The following is a 16992-nucleotide window of genomic DNA, read 5'->3' as shown; positions in this document are numbered from 1 at the left end:
TATTTTTCTGTTAAGACAGCATATTTAAAAAAATAATAACTCTGGTTTTGATAAATTCCGTTTATTCCCAAGATAAAAACATAAATGATTAAATGCGCAGACTCAGGAATCATGTGCATTCGGCATACTAGTCTGCAGATCTGGCCGCCGAAAACCGCCGAGGTTTGCCGACTGTTTATGTGTGTATATTCTATTTCGATGGTAATGTCTTCCCGGTGCCTTTGGCTGTCACGATGACGAATCAATTTGAAGAATTCTGCTTCTACCATTGGATAATTTCTGTATAAAAAATTTATTATTATGATACATGGTATTCTAGATTAATGAAACTAACCGTTTAAAACACAAAATTAAATGTTACACATGTACATAAATAGGAAAATTAATTCAAACAGATTCATTTACAGGGATATAGGGTAGCAGTTTCTTTAAAAAAAAATAAACTGACAAATTATTATAGTTTAAAATAGGAATGGTTAAATTGAGAGGAATGCAACAAACACCAATAGAATTGGACATACAAGGATCACGTTGTGTTAAAATTTAGACTGTTATAGTAGTGAAATCATTGATTTCATTCAAACATACCAATGAAATAAACTAAGTATTTCATTTTAAATAATTCAACTGTTTGCTGTTAACAATTGATTCGCAACACATGTAAAGGAATATCAAAAGTTTCTCATTTTTTCTTTGGATGATATTGGCAACATTATTTTCTTCAACAAAAGGGGCTTTTTAATTGAAACATGCACATAAATATTAAATCTTCTAACAAAAATATTTGTGTTCATAGACAAGGTTAAGTTTTAAACAAAAACCACCCAATTTTACTTTAATCAGCAAAAATAAAAGATTTTTAAAGACTCAAAGTCCATTACTATGACCATACCTTTTAATCACTCTTTGCTCAATGTTGGCGAAATTGTTTATTTTGTATTCACGGTGTCTTCTGGCTATTCCTACATTTTGTATTTTACTATTCTGGCTATTCCTACATGGGGGATTAGTGGAAGAACAATACATTTTTTCATTGCAAAATATGTTGTTTTAGTCATTTGTGTCTAATTTGGTCAAAGGTAAATTTACCTGTGGAAATTAAATAAAAATCATTATTTGTATGTAAAAATTGACTTTCTTGTTTGAAACATGCATAAAGTAATAATTTTAAGTATTTTAATACCATGTATTTCTAAAAAGATTAAACTAATTGAAACAAGAAAGTAGTAAAAGCATTGGAAAAATAAAAATAAAATGAAATAAAAAGTTAATCTAAAGCATTTAAAAGTCTGGAAAGTCTGAAAAAAGTATTTAAAAAGAAAATTAATAGTTACACACACTTTCAACTTCAGCCTCAAATACGAATAAGTATTCACTATGATTTTCATAATGTTATCCCTTTAAATGATAATTTATTGATTTTTTTCAATATTGACGCCTTGTGACCCTACACCTTTGACAATCAAAGATGAATGATTTAAATTACATACACATATGCATTACATGAGCAGAAATATCATTTATGTATCATGGATGTGCTCCGAATGAAACTTTTCGTAGTGCATTTGCAATTATACATAGAACAGGTACGTGTATAATGTGAATATATATAAAAATATATAAAATCAGTGATATTTTTTTATATTTTAATTCATAGGATTTGCGTTAGAAACTAAATGGTACACCACATGAATTATATATATATATCTTGTTTAATATGTACTAAGTTCTATTTTCATAAACTTTTATTGGCAACGTGTATTGTTTTTAATTCTCAAGACCTTAAATAGGTCAGGAAAAATCACGGGGAGTTTTGTAGTATTGGCATAAAATCATACTACTCGCCCACCTTCCTAGATTCCAAAACATCATTCTAAATTAACGTACATCACATGTTCGGAAAGTATTTCCAAAATTAATATGTCAATGAAGTATACAATCTTCCTTAAAATGTATACCATATCCGACATGTGTAACCTTTTTAACATTCATGACCTTTCTAAAATTTATAACCTTTCTGACATATTTACCTACACATATTCGCAAGAGTACACAATTACCTATGTTTGGTGTCTGAGGGAAAAATACTTTAATTCCGAACGTATACATGTTTATTGACTTTGCTCTCTCATGAATGCTGTACAGTGAACTACATGGTTCACATAAATGTCATTTGGACTTTGGCGGATGGTTAGAAATCATAGTCACAATCTCCCTATCATTTTATTATACAAGTCATGTATATAAGTACATATATACATTTTTGTAATTTCATTACAATGCTTATAATTGTGGGAAATTATTATAAATATTACACTTTGATTTACGTTAATTCTTGTACTTACACAGTTTTAACCTGCAAATTGAATCTTGTTCTAATCTTGTAAATGAATATTATTTGCCTGGAGAATATACTTTTATTATGTCATTGATTCAAGCCGACACAAAGTACCTTAAGAGTGACTAGTTTTGATAAAACAGTTTTATAACTGAGAGTGAAAATATTCTGGTAATTTCGAACTCAAAAATGTCGTGTTGTGCATATACACATTAAACTTAGCACGTTTCTCAATATTGCATTGGCCTACATGTACCTAGCTGGCTTTTAAACAGTAACACTGAAGTCAATGTACGTAGTACGTACATAGATAAATCGGTATACTTTATAAATAAAGGAAGATGTGGTGTGAGTGCCTATGAGACAACTTTCCATCCAAATAACAATTCATAAAAGTAAACCATTATAGTTCAATAAAGGGAACAGTAGTATACCGCTGTTCAAAACTCATAAATCTATGGACGAAAAACAAATTCGGGGTAACAAACTAAAACTGAGTGAAACGCATTAAATATAAGAGGAGAACAACGACAAAACATTATAATGTAACACACACAGAAACGGACTAAACATTAGACAAAATCCTATGAGAATAACAAAGATTACATCAATTTTGGATAGATAAGTACCGTGACATGTCTTATAGTAAAACCATTCAAACGGGAAAAACAACGGTCTATATTCTATATAAAAGACGAGAAACGAGAAATACGTATAAATTACATAAACAAACTGCTATTTAGCTACAATACGGTAGTCTCCAATGCAATGTTTAACATACATAATGGGAACGATCATTTTATTTTTTAAAGAGAAGGATGCTTTTTTTAAGACAAAATATTGATTTTCGCCTGTCCCTATTTTCATGTATGTATGGCAAGAATACACATTTTTGAAATCTGTCTTTGGCAATTTTAATCAGTCCCAATTCTTTGCAGGTGCATGGTGAACATTTGTTTTATCCCACCCTTCCAAAGACACCTGCCGAATATCACAAATGGTCAACAATTACCCTTCGATATAGTTTGCAAAAGAGATCCGACATTTGTCAAATATATTCCTGGTAATCTATAGTACAAACACATCAAGCTTGGGGTCTTTTTTTATTAGAACTTTGACCTTATGGTCTACTGATTGAAACATCGACCTGAAGGACATCGTTTAATAAAAAAATGTTCATGTATGTTATTGGTAAAAATAGTGTGATTTAATAACAGTTCAAAACAAAAAGACTAGTTTATATCGGTCACTTTCTCGCTATATATTTTGACCATGGGTTAAGCGGGACTTTTGATGGGCAGATACTTTTTTTAAAAAAAAAGAGGAAAACATGGATTACTTAAAATGTCGAAAAATTAACAGAACATCCAAACCACTAACGACCAACCTTTATCGTGAATATAGACGAAATAAGAAACAGCTACAAACAACTGATTGTCCAGATCGATAGCCTTTTAAATTAATGGAATATTCACAAAATGTGTTTACATGGTTCTTCGTTGGAAAAAAAACACATCACATGCTTACTTTTTTGTTAAGACAACATATTCGTCAAAAATGAATAACTCTGGTTTTAATAAATTCCGTTTATTCCCAAGATAAAACATTAATGATTAAATGCGCACAATCAGGAAACTTGTGCATTCGGCATAACTCTGATGATCTGGATAGCGAAATCTGCCGAGGGTTTCCGATTGTTTAGATGTGTATGATTTATTTCTATATCAATGTCTTCCCTGTGCCTTTGGCTGTCACGATGACGGATCAAATGGAGGAATTCTGCTTCTACCATTGGATAATTTCTGTAGGAAAATATATTGTTATGACGGATGTTATGCTAGGTTAATGAAATTAACCGTTTTAATTACAAATGTTTCGCATGTTTCGTGTGTACTTTGAATTGAAACATCATTTTAAGTAGATTCGTTTGGAATGCAGAGCAAAAAAAAAACTGACAAATTTAATATAGTTAAAAATTCTTTATTTTGTAACATGATTTTTATATCCATTTCCCTTCAAATTAGTATTTTATTGATAAATTGTTGTTGTTTTACTGTAGTAAATATTGAACCGTTGAATCGCGAAACATTACCTGCGATAATCATGATAATCCAAAATAAATGATTTTAAATTAAACAAATTTTTAAACCTAAATATGTATTATAAGTAGAAATATCATCTATATATTCAAAAACTTACCGTTTTTATCCTTGGAATTGAGGTATCAGTTTCAACACATACTGTACAACCACAACTGCTATGATGAGCCCTGAAATATTAAAATTAAATAATAATTGATAAATAATCATCAATAAAATTGATTATCATGAATTAAAAAAAAAGGTACGAAGTGTTTATTTATTGCTCTTTTTTTTTGGCAAACGGATGAAACCAAATGCAACAAAGAACACCCATAATTACCATTTTAACAGATCAACTAAAAAAAACCAATACGGGTATGGATGGTGTCCTTAGACCATTTTTCTCTTTTCTTTATATTTCAGCAACTGTATTCTCTGTTTGTGGTTTTATCGGGGGAAGGCATATATATTTTTTTATTCTGTTTTACCCATTTATTTACATTTTTTACCAATAATTCTATATTCTGTAAAACCCTATAGCCTCCACCCCAGATCCTCAGCGATTCTCTTCTATATATGGAGGTTACTTGCATGCTCATTATAAATGATTGATTGATTGACGGCCGTGTACGTCCAGTGGCAAAACAAATACATATCCGGATTGTTAAAATAGAAAAATAAGGTATTTCCACTGAAAGACAAAACATTAATAAAACACATGTATAACCCCACAAAAATCCTTTCGGGAACCCCATTTCAAAATATGTATTAAGCCAATATTTGCCATTCATCATTTCATACTGTTTTGTAAAAGAGTACACAGAAAATATTACATAGGATTTTATAGTAAATACAAATTATTCCTTGGACCTCCATATAGTATATACCCAATATATAAACAATTTGCTTTAGGCGCAATAAATGTACGGAATACATTGCACCTGACTTTCGGATTGTGAGAGTGTCGTGAACAACTTCGGTAGTTCAAAAAATAATGACGTCTTGAAAGGCTTTTTTTTTTTGCTTTGACGCCTCAATGCGACGTACTTTTCATTTTTGCTTTGACGCCTTACTGCGACTAAGCGTCAAGGCAAAACAAATAAAATTTTCAAGACGTCATAATTATTTGGACTACGAGCTCTAGGTGCCAGAAGGAAATAAAAAAGATGAAGCACATCAGTTTACCAAAGATTCCGTTCTGTCCAGCAAGTCCACCCTGAAATCCGTTATATCTATTATCTGTGGTCGCAAGATATCCAGTTGATGGTACAGGATAATCATATGGTGTTATTCTTCCATAAACACCGTTTCCATTATAACTCCTCTCACCGTTGTAACCATTGAAATAAGCATAACAGTATGGAAAGTTGCAGAGAAGTCCGAGAATGATAATTTTGTAGACGGTATCCATTGTCAATTCGCTGAAAAGAACACGAAGAAAAACTTCAGTATTGAGGGTGTGAAATTTTAACAAAATAAAAATAAGAGAAAAATAAGGGAAAAAATAAAGAAATAAAATCATTAGACAAACATATTCATTTATAGGGCCGTTAGTTTCCTCGTTCGAATTGTTTTACATTGTCAGGAGCCTTTTATAGCTAACTATGCGGTATGGGCTTTGCTCAATGTTGAAGGCCGTACGGTGACCTATTGTTGTTAATTTCTGTGTCATTTTTATCTTTTGTGGAGAATTGTCTCATTGGCAATCATACCACATCTTTTTTTTTTACATATATAAACAGGATTGAGTTAAGTTATCTAAATAATTACAGAAATGTATGACCATCAGCCTCTCACTCATTATTCAATTATGACTTTTGTTTCGTAATCTGATAAGGTTAAATACATCCGTCTATTGATTTCTAAAACAAATTGCATCTGCACGTATTTAAAACCCGAACACGAAGGAATATCGATTGTATTGCAGTTCTTCATATCATTCTCCAATCGCATCTTTCCAGCTCTTGGTATTTTTCCTTACACACGGTTTTTAAAGTTCATCCAATCGCATCTTACCAGTGGTATTTTCCTTACACACGGTTTTTAAAGTTCTATCACGTTAATGCCTCAAATAATTCAAATATGTATTGTCAGACCGTAATAAATTTGAAAAAAAAATGTAAAACACATGAATGTACAATAAATTGAAGTTTACTAGCTATATTCAAATTAAATGCAGCCGCTGTTTTTAGCAGATAACTAAAAAAAATAAACATATCTTACACAGAAAGTAATTATTATTTCAATAACTAATTAAATTAATAAATAACATATATGAACTTATGTGCTATCTAAAACTGTATTGTACATTGTCGTTGTTTGTTTATTTTTTTGGTTTAATAGTTGCTTTTTTTATTATTAATCGTGTGTTTGGTGGTTATGTTGTCCAGTTTTATTTTGTTTTATAATACCTGGCCCCGGCGCCATAAAACTTTTTTTCTGAGAAAAAAAATATTCTCAGAATTAATTATTTTACTCAGCTTAGAATGAGAACTTTTTTATCCACCATAAAAAAATATTCTCAACGTTCAGAATATTCTCAGCTGAGTATTTTTTTTTCTCAGTTGAGAATTTTTTTCTCAGTGATGTAAGCGGTAAAATAGATGTTTGAAAACTAAAAAGTGTACCAAACTTCGCAAAAACGCAGGTTTTATCTCTTTATCAACAATGTAAAACATAAAAAAAAATCAATGATGGATGAAATGACAAGTAGCATTTTGTAAGCATTGATAAATGGACACTGCGCGCTATGTAAGCATCTGTAAATGGCGTGCAGAAAGTCAAATGATATAAAGTCACAAATAATTTGTGGACATTTGTTTGAAATAAAAGACAAATACCTCAAAATATTTAAGTTATTTACCCGTAGCTTGTTATAAATATACATAACTTTTTAATGAGTTTCAGGTTGTTGTTTTTTTAAAAGATTATGTCTCTGTTAAAACATTCCACATTAAGACATAATAATGGTATTCCTTAATTATATGTCTCTGATTATACCATAATTTATTCCAAACTATTTCAGTCTGGAAAACTAGACAAAGTTGAATTGTTTATTTTCTTTGGTTACAAGCATGTAATATCCGTGGAATGGTCTATTCTAAATAAACACCTAGTTTGAAGATAATTTCTACATCCAACAGATTTATGTCGGTGCCAATATTTCTTTTCATACAACTTCTGTCTATTAAAGATACACGTTTTAATGATGATGTTTTATTAATTATGGCGAAATCTTCAAATTGTAGTCTCCTTGGAATGTAATATGCGTTGACGTTTACGCGGAGGGTGCTTTCTTTCACGTCCGCACTTCTATCGAGTATGGCATGCCAAATAAACATTAAGACGGATCAATAACATACATTATGATTTCAGACGACACATTAGAAGACACTACGTGACATTTTTTAGTTAATTGTTTATTACTTCTTTTTCTCAGATCTTTAAACAAACAAACAAAAACAACAAACCGGATATTTTTATAATATGAAAGCAAGTATTTATTGTAATCAATATTGAAGATACATGTATGTAACTTTTAATATAAATTTGATACAGAATTTAAAGCAATTTAATAACTATTAAAGTAGTCATAAAAATTGCTCAGCAAGCAGCATAATGAGGTGAATATCATATTGCACAGGAAAAGAAATTGAACGTACGACGTCGTGCGAGAAGGCATGACATATATTGCCCATTTTTTTTTAAAACACCAATTAAGTGTTCAAACATCCTTTTTCAAAAATAAAAACAGTTAAATAGAACAAACAAAACTATCCGTCACAATGATATTTGAGGGTTTTTATAAGGGATAGGAGGGAATTGGGTGGTTCTTTTTTTTTCGTATTTTGTAAGAAATATTTATTCTGTAAAATTCTTGAGTTCTGATCGTGCATATGGGAATTTCCTTCTGTATCATGATTTTCACATGATATATTTTTCGTCTGTATCTCCCCCGAATCTGTTACTGTACTGCACAAATTGGACATTTATCAATTTCATACCTGTTTAAAACCAAATAGGGGGGAAATTATTTTACATTTTTGTAATAATTTGGATACTTAAGATAACAAACAGTAGAAATGGTGACATTAGGTTTATTTGATTATACATATATTTGGTTTGTAGATATTGTAATATTATTAAGGTACCATGCAGTAGTAAATTGTAAAAAGGAGATTTAAGAGAGATTAATCTAAAAAGAAAGAAAAAAACCGACCACCTAAACTATATCTTATCCTTGATAGGCCCAACTGGCTTACATAATATCAATTATTGTCTATATCTCAAATATTTTAGAGAATATTAAAATATATTTGACATTTATTGGTAGTGAAGAAAAAAGTCATATGTACCTCCAAAAAAATCAAATGTAATGGTTTCCGTTCTAGAGTATCAGTCAAATAGCCCTAACCAAAAAAAAAAGTGTTCGCTCATATATCCGATGCCCTCTAAAATGTGGGTAATTTCTTAAAACAAATGAGCAGTGAAGCTGTTTCACACTAGAATAAAAAAAAGTATTTCAATATTTTCTTAAATTCATAGTATCATAGAACCGTATGTACTTTTTTTTCTTTTGTTTTATCAGCAGCAGTCCTTTTGCGACAATTACTGTTTTTCAGGGGTATTTGCGCCAAATTTTATTTTCAAAATGTATCAATTGCGCCAATATTCGGAACTCATTTGCGCCAATTTACCTGTACACATATCAATCATAAATATTAATGATTACTATATATTAATTTTATTCTTAATTTTTTTGCCTCAAAAGGTATCATATGTTAGGAGATATTTCACCATAAAGACGAGTTTCTGAAGAGAATTAAATGATTTATAGAGCAGCATTAGACAGTCAATGTACAGAGAGAGAATAAAACTTATTGCTTTGCTTTTAAAATAAGGCCAATATAGAATATAGAAGTGTTTGCTCTTTATGTTTTAGCCACATATGTTGATGACACAGAGCTTTGTTCCCACCATGCGTATGGGCTTTGTTATTTTTATGAACTATTATTTACTATTTTATGGATTTCATCCTTCAATGTTTGTGTTTTTGGACAATAAATAGAAGTTAAAAGCTACTACATACATTAAATTGGGAAGTACCCATGCAGCAGCAGTAAGAAAAACATATGTTTCAGAAAAGGAAAATTTTTCACTTTAAAATTCCGGTATTTTATATTTATCTAATATCCCAACATTACTTATACACTATACCCCTTCATTCGTTTACACACTGACCTGGGAGATCTGATTCCTAATTTGATTCTCTGTTGTTGGTTTTGGTTTAGATATCATCACTATTTATATTCTGTGACCATCCTGAAAATTATAGAAATACCGTAAAACCACAATTTTGTTTCCGATTTCCAAATTGTGGCACATTCACTGCACCAAGTTTTACCTTTCCATCTTGTTCTTTTCCATTTAACTGAAAACGGAAAAGTAAACAAACATATTGTTGAAGGCCGTACTTTAACCTATAATGGTTTAATTTTTAAATTGTTATTTGGATGGAGAGTTGTCTCATTGGCACTCACACCACATCTTCCTATATCTATATACATCCTACTTTTATGTTAAAAAGGGGATACAGATTCCCAAATCCCCTTTTTTAACCCCCCCCCCCACGTCCCACTGTGTTTCACTTCTTTTTCCCCGATTTCACCTTCCACCTCCTACATACCACATCCCCACTATTTAACATACAGGCTGCCCGCGTTCCTATTTGAAAACGAAGTTAAACTACATGGCCACAGCAAGCAACCCGCTTGTTATATTAGATTCAGTTTCTATTTACATTATGTCGATCGTTTGAAAAGCACAAGTCTATGATCATGCTGCCAAGGGTATTTACCTTTGTCTCTATTTCTCGGTATAGCCAAAAAAAAAAAAGGGGGGGGGGGGCAGGAAAAAACAAAAAAACAAAAATGAGAAAAATCCAGTCTGTAGAATGAAAATAAAATGCACGAATATCCCAAACAGAAAAAAAATCGAGGCACACAGAAAGAAAATAAAGCCGTAAGACCAAGATTCAAAGCTTTTAAGTAGTATAGGTGTTCGGAACTGTACAGAAACCAACTGTAAAGAAACAAGCCAAACAAAATTATTCCGAAATTGCATTTTGATAAACTGTCTTTAATTGGTTGATATTTATATATGTTAAATAACTATTGGCTTAATAAGTAGTGGCAAATAGAACTGTGGCGGAGCATCTGAGATCACCCCAGTTTTTGGTTGGGGTTCGTGTTGCTAAGTCTTTAGTTTTCCATGTTGTTTCTTGTGTACTTTTATTTGTCTGTTTGTCTTTTTTATTTTTACCCATGGCTTTATCAGTTTATTTTCGATTTATGAGTTTGCCTGTTCCTCTGGTATCTTTTACCCCTCTTGTATTGCAACAGTCCACTTGTGGACACCATTATTGGCTGTTTAGAGTTTTATGTTAAGGATAATGAGACGATGGCAAGATCCCAACTAAATATATTTGAATGAACGTCCATATTTCGACTAGACATGTATTCTTATTCTGCATAGCCAAACGGACGTCGACCCGTTTTAATAAGGATTTTACGGTTGAATAGAATCAGTTCTTTACTCTTGACAGTTGTTATAATAGTGTTATCGAATTTGAACTCTTAAAAAAATGTTTTAATCTAAAACACAGATTAAAACAATACCGAACGACCTGTTTTATGCGTTCATATTTTACTCAGATTCCTTTTACTATCTAATTCTCTTTTGTTTATTTTCCTCATAATTATTACCTCTTTTCCTTAAAAAGTTGGTGAAAACGGAGGACAGTTGTGACGAACGAAAAAATAACTCAACTACAAAAAGAAAAGACATATGTCGTTGCACTTTATAAATGATTAGAACAAGAGATTGTGCCATTTGGGAAGTGATATGTGATGTTTATGGAGATTTTGTGTTTGTGGTAATAACACAAGCGTGTCATAACAAAAGCATAATAATATATGTTTTAAGGTCTGCGAACTCATGGAGGCAGCAGAATATCCTACTTTTTAAATCTTTTATATTACCTAGCCTAGGTCGAACCATCGATCTCACGCACCCATGGTGGGCTGGCTAACACGTGACAACTAGGATATAACAGTTGTGTCTCAAACTACATAATTAACGGAGCTATTGTTCAGGAAAAAACAATTGAGAATGTTAGTTTGAAGATAAAATTATATGTCATAGGGCTGCCAATGGATGATCGGGACTGCAATATTTCTGATGGACCCCAAAAACAAAATTTAAGAAATACTATGTCTAGAAGCATGTCATGTGTGTTCAGGACGAGAACATATTTAAAACAAATAATACAATAGGTAAATCCTAGAAGAGAGGTCTTTCATGATGATGCCGCAGGAAAGTAAGGGTATTTTTGATATGAACAGATTTTAAGCCGTGCAAAATGCCACCTTTCGGACCCCTAATAAAGGGGTTCAAAACGTTCAAACAATTTGGCAATCTCTTCACACGAGGCACCTACAGATCCCTCATAAAGGGGGTCATAACGTTCACCAGTAGGGCACTCTCCTCACACGAGGTACCTACGGACCCCTCATAAAAGGGGTCATAACGTTGACCAGTAGGGCACTCTCCTCACACGAGGTACCTACGGACCCCTCATAAAGGGGGTCATAACGTTTACCAGTAGAGCACTCTCCTCACACGAGGTACCTACGGACCCCTCATAAAGGGGGTCATCACGTTCACCAGTAGGGCACTCTCCTCACACGAGGTACCTACGGACCCCTCATAAAGGGGGTCATAACGTTCACCAGTAGGGCACTCTCCTCACACGAGGTACCTACAGATCCCTCATAAAGGGGGTCATAACGTTCACCAGTAGGGCACTCTCCTCACACGAGGTACCTACGGACCCCTCATAAAGGGGGTCATAACGTTGACCAGTAGGGCACTCTCCTCACACGAGGTACCTACGGACCCCTCATAAAGGGGGTCATAACGTTTACCAGTAGAGCACTCTCCTCACACGAGGTACCTACGGACCCCTCATAAAGGGGGTCATAACGTTCACCAGTAGGGCACTCTCCTCACACGAGGTACCTACAGATCCCTCATAAAGGGGGTCATAACGTTCACCAGTAGGGCACTCTCCTCACACGAGGTACCTACGGACCCCTCATAAAGGGGGTCATAACGTTGACCAGTAGGGCACTCTCCTCACACGAGGTACCTACGGACCCCTCATAAAGGGGGTCATAACGTTTACCAGTAGAGCACTCTCCTCACACGAGGTACCTACGGACCCCTCATAAAGGGGGTCATAACGTTCACCAGTAGGGCACTCTCCTCACACGAGGTACCTACGGACCCCTCATAAAGGGGGTCATAACGTTCACCAGTAGGGCACTCTCCTCACACGAGGTACCTACGGACCTCTCATAAAGGGGTTCATAACGTTCAAACAGTAGGGCACTCTCTTCACACGAGGCACCTACGGAACCATATCATAAAGGGGTTCATAACGTTCAAACAGTTTGGCACTCTCTTCACACGAGGCACCTACGGACCCCTTACAAAGGGGTTCATAACGTTCAAACAGTTTGGCACTCTCTTCACACGAGGCACATACGGACCCCTTATAAAAGGGTTCATAACGTTCAAACAGTAAGGCACTCTCTTCACACGAGGCACCTACGGGCCCCTTATAAAGTGGGTTCATAACATTATTGTTTGTAGGAAAGTAAAAACTTATAATGTTATTACTTTCTATTAATTCAGTATTGTTCATTAGTATACAATAACTGTTATTATACTAATATTCTATGAATTGAGTACTGATTTTGTTAGTACTTAGTCTAGTCCAGGACTGATTTTTTCAGTAATGTTTAAGTACTGATTATGTCTGAATGGTAAACACATGTTATTTATTTTGCACTTCCATTGAAAATGTGTTATGATAAAATCTTTATTATTAGAAAAGTAAGGTACATTAACAAGTAAATTTGTATACATCTATAAATTATTCTACTTTTTTCCAGTTCGAATGACATTTCAAACCCAAAATAATGATTATGTCATTTCCATTTGATAATTTTGCCAGGAGATACGTTTAACAAGTCATGTTTCCCGGTGCAGTTTCCGATCAATTCAGACCAGTATCAATTACGTCACTGACCACATTTCCTGTACAGAATTATAAATACAGAGTCGTAGACGGTTTCGATCTCAAACACTCAATAGCCAAAGCTAGCCAAAGGTACCCAAAAGTCACCAAAGGTAATATATTTTGTAACAGTTGCAATGTTCTGTTTATTGATATTTATTGATTTCATCCTTTCATATAGGATTACACGCCTTTTTAAATTAATTTATAGGTTCTAAACTAGACCAATTCACTCTAAAACAAATATATGATGTGTTTGTGAGTTACTTAATACAATTCGATAATAATAATAAAAAGGGCGAGAATCTGACAGATATTTCAAACAGCAATTGGGAAATTATAAAAGGTCATTTACAAATATTTAATTAGATTAAGGATTTCATTTTCTTACGATTTGAGACACACATGTGCCAATATCAAAAGGTAAAAGTCAGAAACGGCCCTTACCGCCATTCAAAAAAAAAAGAAATATCTTGAAATGGAGTTCAATAACTTATCAACATTTTAAGTTGATATATTTCCTTGACTAGTTCTTTTTTAATTTATAGTTAAGTGTATCAATTCTAAATTTCTGATATTTTTTTTCGAATTTCAATTGACCACATCCTTAACTTTGCGAACACTTTATCAATATGTATGTTCCTGCTTTGGTCAATTTAAAATTCAGCTTAGTCATTGTTTTCTTAATTTGTTATTGCAGATATCATCATACAACACACTACAGTCTTTCAACTTATTATAACCCAAAGACAACATGGTCAAAACGCAAGCTATTCTTGTACTCGTGTGCGTTGCCATGACATATGGCGCTAACTATGGAAATGGCTTCAACTACGGAAATAACTATCAATACACCGGAAGTTACGTCGGTTCTCACAACACTGGAACATTTAACAGAAATGCCAACAGTTATAGTAACTATGGTGGATATAATAGATATACACCAGGTGGATATAGCCAAGGATATAATAAATACGCATCAGGTGTTTATAACCAAATGATAGTACCACACCCTTATCCAATTCCGGTTCCGGTTGCATCTCACGCAGGGAATAATGGGAATAGAGTTCTTGTCGTGAGAGATCAAGGCGTTCAAAACAACGGTTTTCTTGGTTTTGGAGGCAATGGCATATTCGGTAAGACACTACTTTTTGTATATACATATTATACAGTATTAAATAAGCTTCATACTTCATGAACCTTACTGAAAATCGTTTAATTGTCTTCAAAGTTATTCGACATAAAGTTTTTTTTAAAATGAGGCAAACTATACCTTTATATCGAGTTAAGTTGAATTTCAGTTTAACAAATATAATCTTACGACTTGTTAATAAAAAAATTTACACGAAAAAGGGTGTTCAAACGCAACATTTTTCTTCTGCCATATTGTCAATTTCTCAGGATATATTCATAGCTAAATATATAAATGTAATATACCATAATTCCCCTATATCAATTCACATAGATAGCGCTTTTTTACAGGTTTTGTAGTGACTATCCTGATCTTACAGTACATTATGCAACTACTAACCAACAATCAGAACCAAGCACAAGGATAAAAAAAAAAGTAAGACTCTTTTTTATCGTAATGTGCTTCATGCGCCATTCCTTCTTAATGTTATTTATTAATAATCAAATTTGGTCGCGTTTTACAAAGGCTTGATATTTCTGATGAAGTGTAACGTTATATATTTACACTTAATGAAATAGCTACTAATTCAAACAAGTAAATGTAACCTTTTTTTAAATTCCATGCTTTCGAAGCATTTTTCTGGATTTAATTTCATCAGGAGCGCTGAAACTCGGACATTAATTAAAAGTTAAACGACGATCTATGTAGAGTTGTAATCTTGATGAGCTATAAAACTAAAATTGACATAAACGACAAAGCCAAATCTACATAGTAAGTTCATCATCGCACGAGAGAGTTAACAAAGGTTTCTCAGTCAAAAGAGCTAAGGGAACGACTATTTAATTTTAAAAAGGTGGTATGTTTTTAAGTGTTCAATTAAAAAAAAAATGATTATTTGAAGTGAAATGGTCGTTCCCTCAAGCCTACTTGATATAAATAAGAATTTTCATCTTGATGTTCACATGTTCGGAATCATAAAATTAGAAATCGTTCTATAAATCAAATCCCTCGATACTTGTATACGACGGATGTCATTGGTGGTGCAGCTTCTTGTTACTCTACCGGAGCAATTGAGTTCAATACCGCCCTCGATGTTTGCTGGGGTTTGTGTTGCCGAATTTTGAGCTTTCCACGCAATGTTTTCATTATCCTTCAATACACTATTATAATGATGAGTAAGCACTATACATGTGTTATTTTATAAGAATATTAATTTTGAACTTAAATAATTTATAAATATTTTCTATTTTCAGGTTCAAGATCATCTGTTGACAAGAAGAAACTTAGTGATATACGTTTGAATAAAATGGTTATAGAATATAAACACCACGTGTTCTGTTATTGCTATTGATTCTGAAGATACTCTAATTGTTTTCTTTTTAAATCAGGGACATCGGTGGTCTAGTGGTCTATACAGCTAAACTACTTTTATAACTAGCATGTTTAAAACTGAGGTTATGATTTCGACTCTAGTCTTTTTTTGACTAGGGTTGTCAGTTCTCTAGGGTTATCGGTTCTCTTACCAAAGGTCGTTGGCTCTCAAAGCAGTATTTTGCACAATGTCTTCTATATTTTTGATATTTTGGTACCCGTTATTGATTTTGCCTTCCAACTGGGTTTTTTTCGAGCCGCACTGATAAGTCTTTTAAACGAAAAACGTCGTGGTTAAAAAGAAATAACTCTTTGTATCAGTAAGATGTGTTTAAAATATATAAAGAAATCAAGTTTACAAAATAGGGAATAATGTACAAGAAATTTCAGAACACAGGTTTAGAAAAAAAGAAAGAGAAAAATTATACCAAAAAATAAAGATTAAAAAATAAATTGTTACTAAAATGTAAAAAATTATAGGAAAAAAATGGTCTGAATATTTAAAGAATTAAAAAAAAAATGCCAATACTCAGCTAGCTGAGTTAATCTTCTTTTGTTCAAGCTATATAAAATATCGAAATATAGTTAAGTGTCAGATTTTTTCATACATCTCAACTTAATTTTTCTACCTTAAAACATATCAACCAGCAACCTTTTCCATCGCATCATCCTTACCATTCATAGAAATGTCACCCTACCCCTCCTCCCCAGTGCAAACAACATCATGTGATTTCAAATTTGTTTGAAGTTTGAGCAATTCAGTTGGCGTAAGCGACAACAGGTTATCGTACAGCTTATAAAAACGAGCCAAATTTCCTCTGTGCAATAACTAAACATACATGTATAATAAAAAAAAAAGGCTAAGACATGCCAAATGAAAAAATAATCAAACCAGTTAACAAGAAAACAAGCGGTATTATTTCAGATA

General features: G+C 32.8%; 2 long non-coding RNA genes across 2 annotated transcripts; one reads left to right on the top strand and one right to left on the bottom strand.

Moving 5' to 3' along the window:
• Positions 1 to 3933: 3933 nt before the first annotated feature.
• On the bottom strand, positions 3934 to 5833 carry LOC134682085 (uncharacterized). Its single transcript, XR_010100776.1, has 3 exons — positions 5605 to 5833; positions 4538 to 4607; positions 3934 to 4123 (listed from the first exon to the last, which is right to left on the bottom strand). It is a non-coding gene; the product is annotated as an uncharacterized LOC134682085 (long non-coding RNA).
• Positions 5834 to 13530: 7697 nt separating this feature from the next.
• On the top strand, positions 13531 to 15126 carry LOC134682084 (uncharacterized). Its single transcript, XR_010100775.1, has 3 exons — positions 13531 to 13674; positions 14262 to 14697; positions 15044 to 15126. It is a non-coding gene; the product is annotated as an uncharacterized LOC134682084 (long non-coding RNA).
• Positions 15127 to 16992: the final 1866 nt, after the last annotated feature.

This window comes from Mytilus trossulus, chromosome 8 (assembly GCF_036588685.1).
Source record: "Mytilus trossulus isolate FHL-02 chromosome 8, PNRI_Mtr1.1.1.hap1, whole genome shotgun sequence".
Classification (NCBI taxonomy): Eukaryota; Metazoa; Mollusca; class Bivalvia; order Mytilida; family Mytilidae; genus Mytilus; species Mytilus trossulus.
Note: the sequence above shows the minus strand (reverse complement) of the source record. Positions and strands in the feature narration are given on the sequence as shown.